Source organism: Eumetopias jubatus, unplaced genomic scaffold (assembly GCF_037043125.1).
Source record: "Eumetopias jubatus isolate StellerSeaLion01/CBP00866 unplaced genomic scaffold, mEumJub1_p1.0 scaffold_1, whole genome shotgun sequence".
NCBI lineage: Eukaryota > Metazoa > Chordata > Mammalia > Carnivora > Otariidae > Eumetopias > Eumetopias jubatus.
In genome coordinates this window covers 144,011,449-144,028,364 of record NW_028274807.1, presented here as the reverse complement: position 1 = coordinate 144,028,364, position 16,916 = coordinate 144,011,449, and the positions used below count along the sequence as shown (strand labels likewise).

The 16,916-nt window shown below is 44.6% G+C and overlaps 1 non-coding gene across 1 annotated transcript; it reads right to left on the bottom strand.

Annotated features, from left to right (window-relative positions):
* Positions 1-1,503: 1,503 nt before the first annotated feature.
* On the bottom strand, positions 1,504-1,613 carry LOC114212369 (U6 spliceosomal RNA). Its single transcript, XR_003609951.2, has one exon. It is a non-coding gene; the product is annotated as a U6 spliceosomal RNA (small nuclear RNA).
* Between the last annotated feature and the right edge of the window lie 15,303 nt (positions 1,614-16,916).

The window sequence follows — 16,916 nt, the reverse complement described above, 5'->3', positions numbered from 1 at the left end:
TACATGCTTGGGCAGGTGTCCTGATTTTATGGGAGTGTTTGTTTTGGGAATGGCTAGCTCTCAAAGGACACTGGGACACCTTCTGCCATTCTCCGAGCCCTGTGACAGGGAGAGTGAATATCTGTGTGGGCCATTTCCTCACATGGCCATAGTGTTTTTGGCTGTTGGCATGGTACCACCCGAAAGCTGCAGCTACAGATTCAAGCTTGATCTCCAGACGTGATTTCCTATAGCTTAACCACTTCTTTGGATGATGAATCTCTTTGCTGGCCATTGTGCAATGGAAGGAAGGAGAATGATCCACCTGGAGGATGTGTGAGGGGAGGGTGTGCAGCCGTTCTCATTTGAGGATTAACATCTTGAAGTACCGCTATGGTCTGTCATGAATGGAAAGTAGGAAAGATTCAGGGTCGCATCTGGCCAAGCTGGGGAGAAAACCTGCCCATCATTTCAGGCAAACCATGACCAGGATCCCCCTTCAGGAATGAAGGACTATTTCTCCAGCTTCTGGGAATGATGCCGGCAGATGGTCTCCAGCTGGAATGACTTCTACCCAAGAGGGCTGCCTTGCCCAGGGACATTCTCTTCTCCTAGGGATAGGGCAAATCTAGTGACTGACCCATGGCGGTCTACAAGCCTGGCCCCTTCATCCCTACTTGGGACTGCTCTGAAGGGCCATCCCACTCTAGAACTCTCCTTGGAGGTGGATGAGACTTTTCACGTTTGATTTTATTTTCTGTTTTAACAAGGCAGTCATCACCAGGTGTTTGAAACAAAATACTCCTGAAAGAGAACATTTCAGTGTTCTGAACTTCCAATAACATGGGCAGTGGAGGAGGAGGAATGAGATAAATCTTCTGTCTCTAAGAATTTGTAAAGCTTTCAGGGCATGTGTACAAGTGGGCCGCATTTAAATAAAAGAAAGTGCAGCATACCCAAACTCACAGAACAGAAGAACTGAGGGCCATGGTTTCTAATTCTGATTTAAAGATTATAATTATATAATTACAATCCATATACATAGAACTATAATTCATTTGCTCATTCATGTATTTCTCAAATATTTGTTTGTTGGCTTATTTATTTATTGGAGGGATTCACTTTTTTCCAGCTTATTAAGATATTATTCATCTACAACACTGTCTAAGTTTAAGGTGTACAACGATGATTTGATACACGTATATACTGAGAAATGATTACCATGATAAGATTAGTTAACACCTCCACCAGTTGATGTAATTACCTTTTTGTGTGTGTGGGTGGTGAGAACATTTAAGATATATTCTTGGGGTACCTGGGTGGTGCAGTTGGTTAAGCGTCTGACTCTTGGTTTCAGCTCAGGTCATGATCTCAGGGTTGTGAGACTGAATTACGTGTTGGGCTCCCGGCTCAGCGTAGAGTCAGCTTGAGATTTTCTCTTTCCCTCTCCCTCTGCCCCTCCTGCTTGTGTGCTCTCTCTCTCTAAAATAAATAAATAAATCTAAAAAAAATGATATATTCTCTAAAAGCATGGAATGCCTCACGAATTTCGGTGTCATCCTTGCACAAGGCCCATACCGATCTTCTCTGTATCATTCTGATTTAGTGTATAGTATATGCTGTTAAAAAAGCACTATCAAATATCTATTGAGAATTTATTATGGGCCAGATATCATGTTAGGTTCTGAGGAACCATAATGGGCTCCGATCCTAGTGAGGGGATGAAACCAGAGAGAGAAACCAGTAAATAAATAAATACAGCCAAAGTCAAAAAGTTTGATAACATACTGTTGGTGAGGCTGTAGAGAAACAGGCAGTCTTATACATTCTTGGTAAGAAAATAAGTTAGTGGAGGACACCTGGCAATAGCAATCAAAATGGCAAATGCACATACCCAAGGGTCCAGCAATTCCACTTCAGGGAGTCCATCCTAAAGTAATAATGGTGCGAAATATCATGAGCACAAGATTATTCACTGCAGCATTATTGGTAATAAGAAAGATTGGAAGCAACCAGAATTTCCCCTAATAATACATCCATATAATGGAATACCATGGCGCTAAAAGAATGAAGCTTGGTACAGGAAGATCTGCAAAATATATGAAGGTGCAGATGCAGACCAGCATAAAAGCATTTGTGTACAAAAGGGGAAGAAAGGAATATACTTAAGACTATCTATTATATATATCTTATATTATATATAGATATACTTAATATACTTAAGTATATGTATTATATAATCTATTATATATCTCTTATATCTATATATATCTATTTTATATGTTATATATGGATATACTTAATATACTTAAGTACTATATACTATATGTAAGTACTATATATACTATATATAGATACACTTAAGTATATTTATATAATATATAAGTATATAAATATAAGCATATTTATATAATATATAGACTCACTGTACTTGTATATATATAACATATATACTTCCTATACTTAGGTGTGTATACACACACACACACACACACACACACACACACACACACGGATATACTATCTCAGGAAGGATAGTCGAGGAATTAACTGTTGCCTCTCGGGAAGGGAACTCGATGTCTATTAGATAGGATTATCTTTTCTTTTTATCTTTCAAATTACCAATCAGGTGAACAGATTGCCTTTTCAAAAAATAAATAAAAGTTGAAAATTTTAAAAATATGTAATTAAATGAGCAAAGTCCTCATGCAAGTACGGATATAATACGAGTGGGGTCCTAAATCGACTTTTGTGTGAATTAGAAGACCTCTGATGGGGAGAGTCGTTGTCAGACTAGATGTCCTTGAGATAGCCTCAGACTAGTAGCCTCAGAATCCTGTGTGATGAAGAAAAAAGGGCTTCTATTTGCGGATGCTGAGTTCCTTTCAAATGCCCGAATTCTGGGACTCAATGATTTTAAGAAATTGAAGGATAGTTGGGAGCAGAGGTTTGTGTATATGGGTGGAGGAAGGGAAGCTCTAAAACCGAAGGGTGAGGAGTGCTCCCAGTAACTGTCCAGCCAATCAGGGAAGGCTGTTGATTTGTGCTCCCGTCCATCACGCAAAGCGAGACCGACCTGCCTGCAGGGGCTGATGTCAGGGGCTGCTGTGCCTTTTTAAGTCAAACCGAGGCAAGTAAATTTAGTCCCCGAAGTGGGAGGCTTTTGAATAATTAAAGATTTTTCTCTTTGTTTGCTTGATCTATATGTTTCTATTTTGTTAGCCTCCTGCTGAGGGAAAGATACAACTTCGTGACTTGGGCAACTGTCGAAGAGGGTGGAAGGGAAAAACGGAACAAAGATTTATTAGGTGATTTATCTCAGTTTTTAATAAACCAGGGAAGAAATGCTACGAGCCAAGAAGCAGCACCAAGAAAAACAAGCCAAGGCCGGCGCCAAAAATAACCCACAGAAAAGATGCTTGCCTGTAGCAAACAGGATGCCTCCGGGAGCCGCCAGCCCAAACTCCTTTTCGAGGCTGGACAGCGGTTCCCAGGCTACGTCTGAACCGTGCCCGACCTGGGGCAGCCCCCACTGGCCCGCCACGCGCACTCCGCCTAGCCTCATTCATCAGGGTTCATCCGCAGCTGGAGTGCTGGGTCCCACAATCTCTTTTGCTTTCTTGCACAGAGTTTGAGGGACCTCCACGGGTCAGATCTGCTAGCTGTTTCCCTGCTGATCTGAAAGAGGGAGCATCACCGCAGTTCAACCTCAACATGGTCCGTGTTTATTCCCAGGCTTCCTAGAATGGCTTTGAGGGGGTTCCTCTAGGGAAGGGCATTCCTGTTTGTTACTAATTCCCACTCTTGGATGAGTAGGAATGGAGGATGTCTTCTGTACACTCAGGATGGTTTAGAATAAAGGACTCATCCTCCCTCAGTCACTTGGGAAGAGTCCAGTTTCCCAAGTTCAGCCACCATTGAGAAGGGCATTTCCTGGAGAGTCCCCGGGGTCCAGGGCACCCCACCCCTCCCTGCCTCCTGTTCCCCTGGCCCCTGAATTTCAGAGTGACCCTGAATCTGCTTCTTGTCAGACTAGGTCTTCCACATAAGCAGACCAACCCCTGCCCCCACACCATACTGTCAAAAAAAAAAAAAAATTGCATGTGTGATAAGATACATATAACACAAAATTGATCATTTTAACCATTTTTAGGGATACAACCCGTGGCTTCAAGTGCATTCACATTGTTGGGCAACCATCACCACCATCCATCTCCAGAACTTTCTCATCTTTCCCAAATGAAACTCCATACTCACTAAACACTAACTTCCATGGCACCAGTCCCAGCCCTTGGCAACCAGCTTTCTACTTTCTGCTTCTATGAATTGGACTCTAGGTTCCTTAGATGAGGAGAATCATACAGTGTTTGTCCTTTTGTGACTGGCTCACCTCACTTAGCTATCACGTACACCATGTCGAATGCCCCGCCTCCTGCCCTGTCTTTGGTTTTTGTTTCATCCCCGTAGGCTCTGTGCTCTCTCCTCTCACCCCCCACCCCCAACCCACATCACCCCCACTCCTTATTCCGTGTACTCCTGGACACCCTCACTCTGAAGTAAACAAAATCCTTACACTCATTGCAGAATGTGGCCTCCATCTTTCACCAGACGCTTAACCTAGAGCAGGGGCCCCAGATCCCATTCTTTTTTAAAGTGGTACCTTTGCAAGAATTGACTGTAAGGTCACATCCTGACAGGAGTTATGATAAGATTATCAAGAGAGAAGAGAGGAAGCAGTAAAACAAAGAGACCAGGAGACAAGAGGGAGGTATTCATAGGGCCACCCCCTGATGCCTCCTCCACAGCCTTTTCCAGGAAAGTTCTCCTCATTCTCCCAGATGCCTTCCATTCCCACCTTTCTGGAATTGTCCAGGGCTTCCCGCATTAGGAAACGACAGAACCAGAGCGGGGGGGGGGGTGCTCCACAAATATCAGTGCCTTTCCCGGTACTGAGCCTGTGTGTGTGGGGGGCGGAGCATTACAAAACTCTCTCAGAAATCTTACTTCTTTAATCTCTTCATTTTCTTCCTGTCAGTAATGCGAGGGCTGATATAGCTGGAAATCCATTCGTCCAGGCTAATGGGATTTTTGCCAGGTTCTCCAGGTTGTTAATCAGGTATCCTGGCTGGGAGTTAGCAGCTTCGCAGGGCCCGCTCAGGTGAAGAGTGACCCAGTTTTATTGGGAGAGTCAGACCCTGATTTTTCTGTTAGTGTACTTAATATGATTGGCCATTATTTCTGAGGGAAGGGAACTGTTGGTGAGCTACTCGCAGATTTCTCTGGAAGGGCTGTCTGCAGCTTCCACTGGGCCATTTCTTTCATCAGCTGCTTTTGTCAGGTCATTTGTGATGGGTTGAATCGGACACTTACAAACAAAAAAGCTCCTTCCTCCTTGATTCATCAAACGCTCTCCTTGCTGGCTGTTGGATTTTATTTGCATTCCCAGGCTGAGCTACGGAGGTATGAAATATTGTCATTGTATTTGAAATAGCTGAGTTCCATGGCATTGTTCAGGTGGCTCCCTCTTCCGGAGTTTGGTTTTGGTTTTGGGGGATGGAGGTGGGAGGCGAATTTTTTCTTACCTGCCATCACAGATCCAGGCTGTGCAAGAACGGGCTCCAGGGTGGTCTGGACAGGCTTAGGAAGTCGAGAAGGAAGGTATAATTTGGTGGTCTGGACTGGGCTTTGGTGGATTCCTCAAACTGCGGAGTAAAATAGTTATGGAATTCTGTGTTGTCTTGAAAGCGTATCTCATCCATCCGTACCTTGCCCCCGCTGCTTGACCTGCTTTACCACACTGCCTCTGTGAATGGGATCCTTTGCCCCCAGCCACCCACCCCCCCTTGGTAGGCTCTTTCCATGCAAAAAGTCCCTGTTACCTGGAACTGTTATCTTTTGCCTCAGTTCCCTGATGCTGTGGGGCAGGCCCTTATTTGTACTGTTCCCATTTGAGGCTGAGAAAAGCTGATTACCGCCCTCCCAGTGGCTTTACTCAGCTTCCCTTCACTTAGAAAATGAACATTGTGGTCTTCTCCAAGCTCACCGGAAGTTTTCTTTACTGAAGCCTGGCACCCCTTGCCCATCTCTGCCAGGGAGATCTAATGCGTTAAGTCCACATTTGAAAGAGGAGGCTTTGCATTTGCCAACTAACTTTGTGTTGGTGATCCTTTAATTCAGGGACTGGGAGAGGGCTTGCTGGGGCGGGTTAGGGCACCGTGTGGGAATGAGGAGCGAAGGGCTTAGGGTCTACAACTGGACTGCCCTTTGGAGTTCCAGCTGTGCCACTTGCTAGCTGGGTGACCTTTCATAAATTATTGACCTCTCTGTGCCTCAGTTTCTCTTCGATAAAAAGGGATTATAATGATCTCTTTTATAGACTTTTTGCAATAGGATTATAAGAGGTTACACTATACAAATGACTTAGCACAGCACCTGGGATATGGCACACTTAATAAATGCTGGCTATTATTATAATTATCATAATCATTACCACTATCGCTCATGAACTGAACTGTGAGTCGCTTGAGGACCGGGGCCATGATTTTCCCGGAGCAAAGCAGGGCCCCAGATATTTGCTGAGTGAGTGAACAAATGTTACTTAGTGCAATCTTTCCTTTTAGCCTTTTCTTTTAGGACAGACTCTTGAAGTTTCCTTTTGTTTTCCTCCTTTGGTCTTAAAGACAACAAAAAAGTAAACGTGATTTTGAAAAGACAAGAAGATAAAATATTCTCCTTGTCTTCTGGTTCCATCTGGTCCTTTTTGTAACAAATTGTTGTTTAAAAATATTTACTTCCTCACCTCCACTTTCATGGGAAAAGCCACCTTTCCTGTTCAGTGGATACAGGGCTAGGCCACGTGCCTTGCTTTGGCCTCATGGGGTGTGGAGCCTTCTTTCTCATTCCTTTCCTTTGGGCTCCGACCTATGATGACTTTGATTACTGGGGTGTCATGAGGCTGGCAGTGGGCATGGTGGAGCAGACCTGAGTCCAGTCTGCATCAGAGGATTGCAGCATGATGCCAAACTGCCCAGGTCAGCCCTGTCTCAATGCGTGGATCTGCTAACCTAGGGGAAGTATGTGCTTATTGTTTGCTGTAGAGCAATAACTGGCTGAATGAATGTGAACGTAGTTTGTACACAGGCACGGTCCAAACATAATACCACTTTATTTTTTATTTATTTATTTTTTAAAGATTTTATTTATTTGACAGAGAGAGACTGGCGCACAAACAGGGGGAGCAGGAGAGGGAGAAGCAGGCTTCCCGCGGAGCAGGGAGCCTGATGTGGGGCCCGATCCCAGGACCCTGGGATCAAGACCTGAGCCGAAGATAGAAGCTTAACTGACTGAGCCACCCAGGCGCCCCATAACACCCCTTTATATTAACGTTTTCTTCACTATGCGTTGTGTCGTAGTTGGGTTTCTCTATGTCGCCACAGAGTTCTTATAATTTTCAACTGGCAGCAAAATGCTTTATCAGATTCATCTAGAAAATAATAACATAGTAATACTGATTCATAAATTGAGGACTTCGTGTGTGTCTGGTACAGTGTCTTGTATACATTTAACCCCTTCAACAATCATAGGACGTCAGCCTCGCTTACCACGCCTTGTCTCAATGCCACAGGTGGTGTGACAAACATTTAAGCAGGTGAACTCTGGGACCAGGTGCCTGGGCTAAATCCTGGCTCTGTCACTTCTTAGCTGTGTGACCTTGGGAAAGTCACTTACCTGTTCATGCCTGTTTCCTCACTCATAAGACTGATGATAATAATGGTACCTACCTTCTAGAGTAGCAATTGTGAAGTTTTATTGAGTTCATATACTTGAACACTGAGGGCCTATGGAATTTGTGCTAACTATTCTTATAGTTGAGGAAGCTGAATTTCAGAGAAGCTAACAGCTTGCTCGGTCATATAGATAGTAAATTATAGTAAATCCACTGTGTCACTTAACCACAGTATTTTAGTGAGTCCCACATTATTGAGCAAGTATTTGGATTTTTAGGTTTTCCTGGAAATTATAAAATAAAAATGCACAGAAAAATGAATTGCTCCGGCGAATGTTGGTAGTAAAACTGTTAAGCGCTGTCCAGGGAAGCAGAGACTCTTGGCTAACGGACTTTGGCCATTAAGGTTCACCATCAAGTCCAGTCTCAGGGAGAGAGAGAAATGGGGTTTCAGAGGGTTTAATACTTGGCTCAAAGTCCTCCTGGGAATTAGTGACAGGGAAAGAAGAGCTTGGGTTTTCTGATTCCAGCCCCGGGGGGATTTTCCATGGCACCAGGTGGTTTTCCTGAAGACAATCAGTAATTGTTCATTTAAAGCAAAAGGGAGTGATCCATTGAAGATTAATTTTGCTCTACAGCAGGGTGACCCACTTAAAATGTAGCTAGGGTTTTGTTTTTCACTGCTTTAGCAAGAAGCTCGAAACAGTTTCCTTGCTTGTGTTTGGGCTAGAGAATAAAAAATGAGGTAGGATGATTATTCCTTTCCCCATCATGAATAAACAGCCTTTTCTTCCTCCCAGATGCTGGAGGGAGGTCTGGTCTCTCCTTCTGCGTTAGCACTCCCCAACGTTTTGAAGGCAGAGAGGCAGCAACATTCATATTCCAGGGTCAGAGGCAAAGCTGCCTGTGTGGCTCTTTGTTCTGAGGGCCTGAATCCCTCAATCACTACCCCGATGTCCTACTGAACAGAAGGGGAGTGGACTAAATCTTCTGTACTTCCAGTGTTGAGAAGGAAGATGATGGATTCCAGATGTGCAGCTATGGCTCCTTGGGGGAGGAAAATGGAATAAGTGATGGTTCTGGTTGGCAAGCCATGGGCGCCTGAACCCATTTCTGACCTGGTTCCCCTGCCTGGAGCCATGGGAGGAATGGCTCTCAGCAGGAGTGAAAGGGTTGAGGACAGCAAGGGGTGTCTGTTGCTGAGGGTGCAGGAGAGAGACTGGATGCTTCCTCTCTCACAGGCCACCATGCTGGGAGTGGGCCCATGCTGGGGGTTGGCATCCCACCAATCGGCTAGTATCATCCATTGGCACTGGAGCACCAAAGGTCATGGTGCGAAGCAAAGACAGCAGGGGTGGGGATGGCTGGGGAGACCCTAGTACTTCCTGAGTTGGTGGGGAATTCAGGCTGACCCTTGTCTTCCAAGGTCTGTGACCTCAAGGTCTGTGTTTTGTCTCAATAGTTCACAGGTAGGCAGGTTCTCGAGGTAGGGCAGAGACAATCAGCATCACTTCCGTTATGGTAGTGGGAGCAGGAGATGCTGGTGGCAAGGGCTTGGGCCTCTTCTAATTTGATTTGAAGGCAGAAGAGAGATGGGAACATATTTGTACCTGAGTGTTGTGAAGCTCCCTGAACCAGTAACAGTCATAACTGCTACATGTTGTTTAAAAGAACATTAGCAAATAATACATCATATGTTGGAAAAAAAAAAAAAAGAAGATAGTAGGAAGGGAAAAATGAAGAGGGGAATCGGAGGGGGAGAGGAACCATGAGAGACTGTGGACTCTGAGAAACAAACTGAGGGTTCTAGAGGGGAGGGGGGTAGGGAATGGGTTAGCCTGGTGACGGGTATTAAAGCGGGCACATACTGCATGGAGCACTGGGTGTTATATGCAAACAATGAATCATGGAACACTACATCAAAAACTAATGATGTAATGTATGGTGATTAACATCACATAATAAAATAAAATAAAATAAAGAACGTTAGCAATGTCCTTATTTTTCCAATGGAAAAAAAAAATCAAGGGTGCATCATTCTGATTGACCTGTAATATTTCTGCAGTGTCCCCAGGAGAGCAGCGGCCAGAGCAAAGGCTATGAAATTTCAAATGTGAACTCCTTTTATATTGAGACTCAAACTACCAAGCTTTATTCATATTGCAAAACATTTTTAAAATCGTGCAGAATACTTAATGACGTGGGAACATTTTCTCAACGTAGTGCCAAATGCAAAAAAGCAAGTTCATCACCAGGGTGCTCAGTGTGGTCTCCTTTTGCGACCCTAAATGGATAGATCTCTGCAGAGAAAAAAGTCTGGAAAGGTGTATTCCAACAAGACTCACCGTGCTTATTCTTCGTTTGATGCAATAATGGGTGCTTTTCATTTCTTCATCTTGCTTATCTGCACTGTTTGAATATGTTCATGACAAGCACGTATTGCTTTTGTCATAAGAAAAAAAGCACAACATAGGTTTTTATTTTTAACAGCTGAAAGCAGATCTAAACAACAACAAAAACTGCGGCCTTTGTGTTTCGGATGGCGGGGAGAGTAGAGCTCTTCCATCTAATGGGGGTGTCCATGTCAGGGCTGGAGGATAATGACTCAGAGGCAGTGGAAATGCACCAACCGAACAAGTTTCCAACAGGAAAGTGCTTGCCTGGGTGACCTCCGGGGTCAGCTGCAGAGCTGACTGCAGATTCCACAGAGAGAGAAAGAGGATCCAAAAGGGCCTGGGGTTGGGTCAGTTGGGCGGGTGTGTCCCACTTAAAAACAAAGCTGCTTTGATGTGCTTCCCAGCAGGGCGGGCACCGGAATGCAGGGCCCCCGCTCTCTCCTGCAGCCATTAGGGACTTAGAGGCATCCATCTCCAAAGGGAAGATCCATCAGCTTTGTATCAAACAGGAAGGAAAGATTTACGGGTAATTTTCCCGTCCCTATACAGAAGTATGATTAAGCATAGTCTTGGAAGGGCTTTCTTCCTCTTTCCCCCACTGTAAATAGAGCGGCTTTGTTTTTCTTCTCATTCTCCGAGATGCTTATAATGACTTTTATAAACACGTACTAATGTTCGGGGCTCACATCGTGCCTTCCTCGCATCCATCAGGAGATTGAGGTGTGTGGACTATGCCATTCCTGGCTCTGATGGGGAACTGCCAAGCCATGGGGTTCTGGGCTGCGCTGGAGATCTGCAGGCTCCCATGGAGAGCATAGTGTCTACCTCCCAAGGGCTCCCATGGGCTCACGTGGGGGTGCACTCTACCCCAAGCCCCATATTTTGGATCAATGAACTAAAGGAATGCTTTGGGAGAGAATGGGGGTCATTATAAGGCCAACTCTCCTCGGAAACCCTTTCTTGAAGATGACAGTGGTATGGCACCGAGAGCTTGAGCTGGAGTTGGACAATCATTCGTTCAAATTCATGCTCTGTCATCGACGGGTTGTGTGATCTTAGAAAAGGCAACAAATTTCTTTGAGACTTAACTTCCAACATGTATGGAACAGAGATTACCTTCCTGTGTCTGGAGGTTGTATACAAATATGGTATAGTGCTGGTCTTCTCTGTGTTCCAGCTGAGGGGGTGCATTCCAGAGTGAGGTGCTAGCTAGGGCCACCTAAGCAGGACTTGCAAGAAAGTGCAGACCTACCCAAGAGAGAATGCTTAGAAATGTGTGTGTGCTGCCCTCAGAACCTCACCTGGAAAAACCTAGAGGCCAGAGGCAAAGGCTGCCTAACTGCCCTGAGGGCATGAATGATGTCTACCTCCTCAGGCCACCTGGGAGAAAGAAGCAGCCAAAGGCCACGTGAGGAGGGGCAGCGGGAAGGGAAAGAGGAAGTCCGTGAGGAATGGCCTATGGAAAGGCAGGGAGTTGTAGGGGTCGCCTGGGGGTGCAGTGGGGAAGCACTGTCCATGCTAAGGAAAAGCAGGCAAATGATCTCAATGATGGGCTGAGGTGGAGGAGAAGTTGTCCCGTTCCTGAAGAATCCATGAATGTGCCCCCACGAGGAGGACAATCTCAACAGCTTCCAGAGCGTGGAAACTGATATGCCATTGTGTTCATGCCTACCAGGTGAGCTCTTTCCTTCACCTGGCCTCTCCCTCCGCTCCCTCCCACGCCAACTCTGGAGGAACAGGAGGCAGCCTAGTGAACGAGGAGGCTGCGAGAAGGCAGGACTGGGGAAACAGAGAAGAAGCCAACCACAACCTCTACATATTGCAGACTTCAAGGCTGCAGCAGGCCAGGATGGAGGAGGAAAGGAATTTGAATTTTAGATGACATTTGGAGCTTTTATTATGACCTGAGAGTCAACACAAAATGGAAGCTAGTCTATTCTGTGACTAGGAGTGATGGGAGGATTTTTTATTACATAAAAATGACCACAAATATCATGGAGTTCACTCCAGCTTCCCTCAAGGGACAGGATGAATCAGCCCCATGCAGTGGTTTGAAGGTGCAGAGTTGAAGATAATAAAGCTACTTTTTTTTATTGCCTACTAAATTAGTCAGGGTTCTCTAGAGAAATAGAACCAATAGGATATCTATCTATCTATCTATATCATCTATCTATCCTTCCATGCATCTATCCATCCAATCATCTATCCATCCATCTATCTGTTCTATCTACCCATTATTCACCTATTATCTATCTATCTAATCTATAAAATTTGAGATTTTAAAATAAATTGGCTCTCATGATTATGGAGGCTGGCAAGTCCAAAATATCCAAGGTGACCTGGCAGCCTGGAGCCCCAGGGAAGTGCTGATATTGCAGTTCAAGGCTAAAGGACATCTGCTGGCAGAACTTCTTCTTCCTCTGGGGAGGTCAGTCTTTTCTGTTTCAGTCAAACCCTTCAACTGATTAGATGAGACCCACCTGCATTATGGAGGGATAGCTGCTTTACTCAAATTCTGCTGATCGGAATGTTAATCTCATCCCAAAACACCACAGAAACATTCAGAATGTTGTCTGAGCAAATATATGGGCACCATGGCCCAGTCAAGCTGACACAAAATTAACCACCACACCACTATGAGTCTGTGTATCCATATTATTTCCTTGGGATACATTTATGAAAGTGAAATCTCATGGGATATATGTCTAAAGTGAAAATTTTATGTAGAATTATAAGATTTTTAAATATAATGCCAAGTTACCTTCCAGGAAGTTGTTTTTATAAAACAATTTTCAGTTTTACTCTACTGTATGAGATTACATGATTCTACAATTCTTCATACCTTCATGACCCCTTGGATATTATTTTTATGAACCTTAGGTATTGTCTTTAAAAAGAGGATTTGCTAATGTGATAGCCAAAAATTGGCATCTTAGTATTTCAATTAGCATTTGCATTTTGATTATTGTGAAATTTAGCATTTATTAGCATGTTTATTGACCAGATGTATTTTTCCCTTGCCTCTTGACCTCTTCATGGTTTGCCAATTTTTCTATTAGCCTCTTTCAGACCAGTTAAATTTGAATATATATTTTAATCTGACCAGTCTTCAAAAGGAGAGGCAAAGTTCCAAACAGCGCTGATTTACAGCTCAGTGAAAGGACAATCTTGTGAGCCCAGCATTTACTTTCCCCATGGGGAAATCAGAACCTGTGCACATTCTTCTCCCACTAGACCCATTTCAGGTTTAACAACAGTAAGTGTGAGAAATAAACGATCTAAGGACAGAAAACTCTCAAAAAAAAAAAAAAAAGCAAAACCTATGACACAAAAATACCACCATTACCAACAGAGCTTCAAAAGTGAAAAATTAGCTGCCTGTGGGATGGGCTAATCTTATTGCATTGTGGCCCTAGGAGCAGAAAGGGGACAGATGGTCATTCTGCAGACCCCAGAGACAATTGTTCCAGCCTTTTAGAGGTGAATTATTCCTATCACACCAAGGCATCAAGAAACAATTCTAGCATTGTCATGAGCATTTTCAGGCCCTGGCCCAACATTTTTCAAGAAAGGTCTTTAATTATTTTGCCATTTTACCAAGCTCAACTCCATGTCTCAAAGAAGGATAAAAAAGCTGTTTGACTATAGAGCTTTTCAGAAGAGACACAGGGTTTGGGGAATCTTGTAGAACAAAATGTTTGTCCTTCTCAATATATATATGTTTTTACTTTCAGAGTATTTCTGAGGCTTATCCAATGAAAGGTCATGGGGATAACAGGTGTCTCACTGTCTTCCCTTGGTACAGTCAAAGTAATTTGGCAGGAAGAGAGGCTACAATCTGGTTCTTATTTTACCTTACTCCCCGCCCCCAAAAGTCTTGGGCAGTTTTTTGAGTTATTGAAGGTCCAAAATCTCTCGAAACCCTCCAACCCAAGAGAGATGACCACTTAGGTGGTCACCACTGTTCTCTAATAAGCTGAGGTTGCAAGAATGAAAGAAACCAGAATCCTTGAAGTTCTATACCTTGGCTATTTTAAGCTCTTTGGAGCCTGTTTCTAAGCGTTCTGGTTCCAGAAAATAATTAGCAGCAAATGGGAGCACTGCAGGAAAGCCTGGAGGACATTGGATGCTGTCCAGGGACAATTAACTAGGAAGAGTTTCTTGGAAAACTGGAACCAGCATCTTGTACCTGTTCCATTTTCCTGGTTATCTCCTGGTTGGGTGCTTGGAAGAGAATAAAAGGAAATTTGGCTTTCCTGGAGACTGGGAAAGTCATATAACAGGGGAAGAAATATGATATTTCTGTGATCTCTTGGCAGTGACTCTTGCTCAGTTGCTCCCAGAGTCACTCTACAGGGTCAGACATTTGGGTGTCTTAGTCTCTGCTCGAGCTGCCATAACAAATATCATAGACTGGGAAGCTTCAACAACAGAAACATACTGTCTTGGGGGCGCCTGGGTGGCTCAGTTGTTAAGCGTCTGCCTTCGGCTCAGGTCATGATCCCAGGGTCCTGGGATGGAGCCCCGCATCGGGCTCCCTGCTCCGCGGGAAGCCTGCTTCTCCCTCTCCTACTCCCCCTGCTTGTGTTCCCTCTCTCACTTTCTATCTCTCTGTCAAATAAATAAATAAAATCTTTAAAAAAAAAGAAAGAAACATATTGTTTTACTGTTTTGGACACTGGGAGTCTGAGGTCAGGGGGCCAGCTGGTCAGATTCTGGTGAGAGCTCTTGTCCTGGTTTGCAGACGGCTGCCTTCTCATTGTGTCCTCCCATGGGAGAAGGAGGGGGGCGGCGCTCTCTGGTGTCTCTTCTTATAGGGGAATGAGAATGAATGCCATCATGAGGGCCCAGCCCTCATGACTCATCTAAGCCTAATCACCCCCAAAGGCCCATCTCCAAATACCATCACACTGGGGGTTAGGGCCTCGACATGAGCTTGATATGAATTTTGGACACAATTCAGTCCACAGCAGTGACATTGATTAAGATGGGGGTGAAGTCCTGATGCAGTTCTCCACTTCTTCTCCTTTCTCTTCCACATTTCTTGTCGTTCCTTTGTTCTGTGTGTGGTGTGAGGTCCTGAGGCGTAGATGCTGTCTCCTCTCTTGTTAGCCAAGATAAAACGCTGAGGCCCTTGCTGTAGGACTTCTCATCTTTCCTCACTATGAAAGTGATGTTAGCTATCTCTTTGAAACGAATCAGTTGGGACGTCTGGGTGACCCAGTTGGTTAAGCAGCTGCCTTCGGCTCAGGTCATGATCCCGGGATCCTGGGATCATGTCCCACATTGGGCTCCCCACTCAGCGGGAAACCTGCTTCTCCCTCTGCCTGCCACTCCTCCTGCTTGTGCTCTCTCTCTCTCTCTGACAGATAAATAAATAAAATCTTAAAAAAAAAAAAAAAAAGAAACATGTCAGTTATTTCTTCAGCATTCCTCATGGCCCACCATGCTTCAGTGCCATAAACCAGGCCCACTGCTCTGGTGAGCAAAGAAAAGCAACCGTCCTCCAGCCCATTTGGGAACAACTTAGGCCTGAATTTTGCAGATGGCCAAGTATTTAAATATTTGCAGGCTACATCGTCTCTCAGAACTACTCAACTCTGCCATGACACCATGGAAGCAGCCATAGACAATATGGAAATGAATGGAGCATGGCTGTTTTCCAATGAAAATCATTTACAAAAAATGCATAGTGGGCCAATCTGGACCATGGATCATAGTCCGCTGACCCCTGAATTATACCCTGTCACTCTATTTCTTGCTCACTCTTTGCTCCCTTCTTTCTACTACAGCATTGACCTGCCAAATATCCTTTTGATTACCTTCATTTCCTTTGTCCTCACAACCAGTTTCTTTGTCTCTATTTTTTGGGACTTTCTGCTGATGGTTAGTTCCGGTAGTCCCCTGTCTGAGGAGTGACCCCTAGAGCTTTAATCTGGTGTCGGGCTTGTGAGCTGGCCCCTTCCCAGTGGGAGGCAAAGGCCACTCAGACAGAACAAGTTGACAGCTGAATGTTTTCCTCTCTGCCTCAGACTATTTCAGGAATTCGGATGCCCTTTACAGTGCATTACATCCCTGGGGAGAATCTGGAGCCCATAGATCAATGGCCATCAGTCTAATCCTGGTTGCCAGGCACCTGTAGCTATGGTAATCCACTCGGCATCTCGATTTAGATCTTGATTGCACAGATCTCTTTGGGTAGGAAGAAAATGGCAGGTTGCTAATAAGCTGAAGTTTGACTTACCCACTGAACAAAGATCACCCACGGCTGCTGAACATCTCAGTTGTAGAAAGACAGACAGACTTCCTTCATGTGTTAGCTGTCCTCTCTGCAGGTATGCTGAAGGATGAGCAGCGTGACAGGTGTTACTTCTCCCATAAAGAATTTCACTCCTGGAGGCTTCTCTGCCGTTACCTCTTGGGTCCAAGCCACTGTGGGTGCTTCATGCCTGGATTACTGTCCCTGCTCCCACCTTTGCCTTCCATGGCTGCCATGTTTAATCTCAGTTCGGCAGAGAGTGTGATCTTTTTGCAGCCAAACTCTTCCCAATACTACTCAGAGGCTCCAGTCATGTTCCATCCCCAGCATGGTTTGTCCTTTGTTACTTTCAGGTCTCTGCTGCAACATCATGGTATCAGTGAAGGCTTCCTGGCTCCTTTATTTAAGATAACATACCACTACCACCATGCTGGCACTCCCTAATCCTCTTACCCTGATTTATTTTTCTCCAGAGCACTCATACTGACATATTATATATTTACTTATTTATCTGTGTGTTATCTCTCTTCCCCACTAGAATGTAAAACTCCACGCG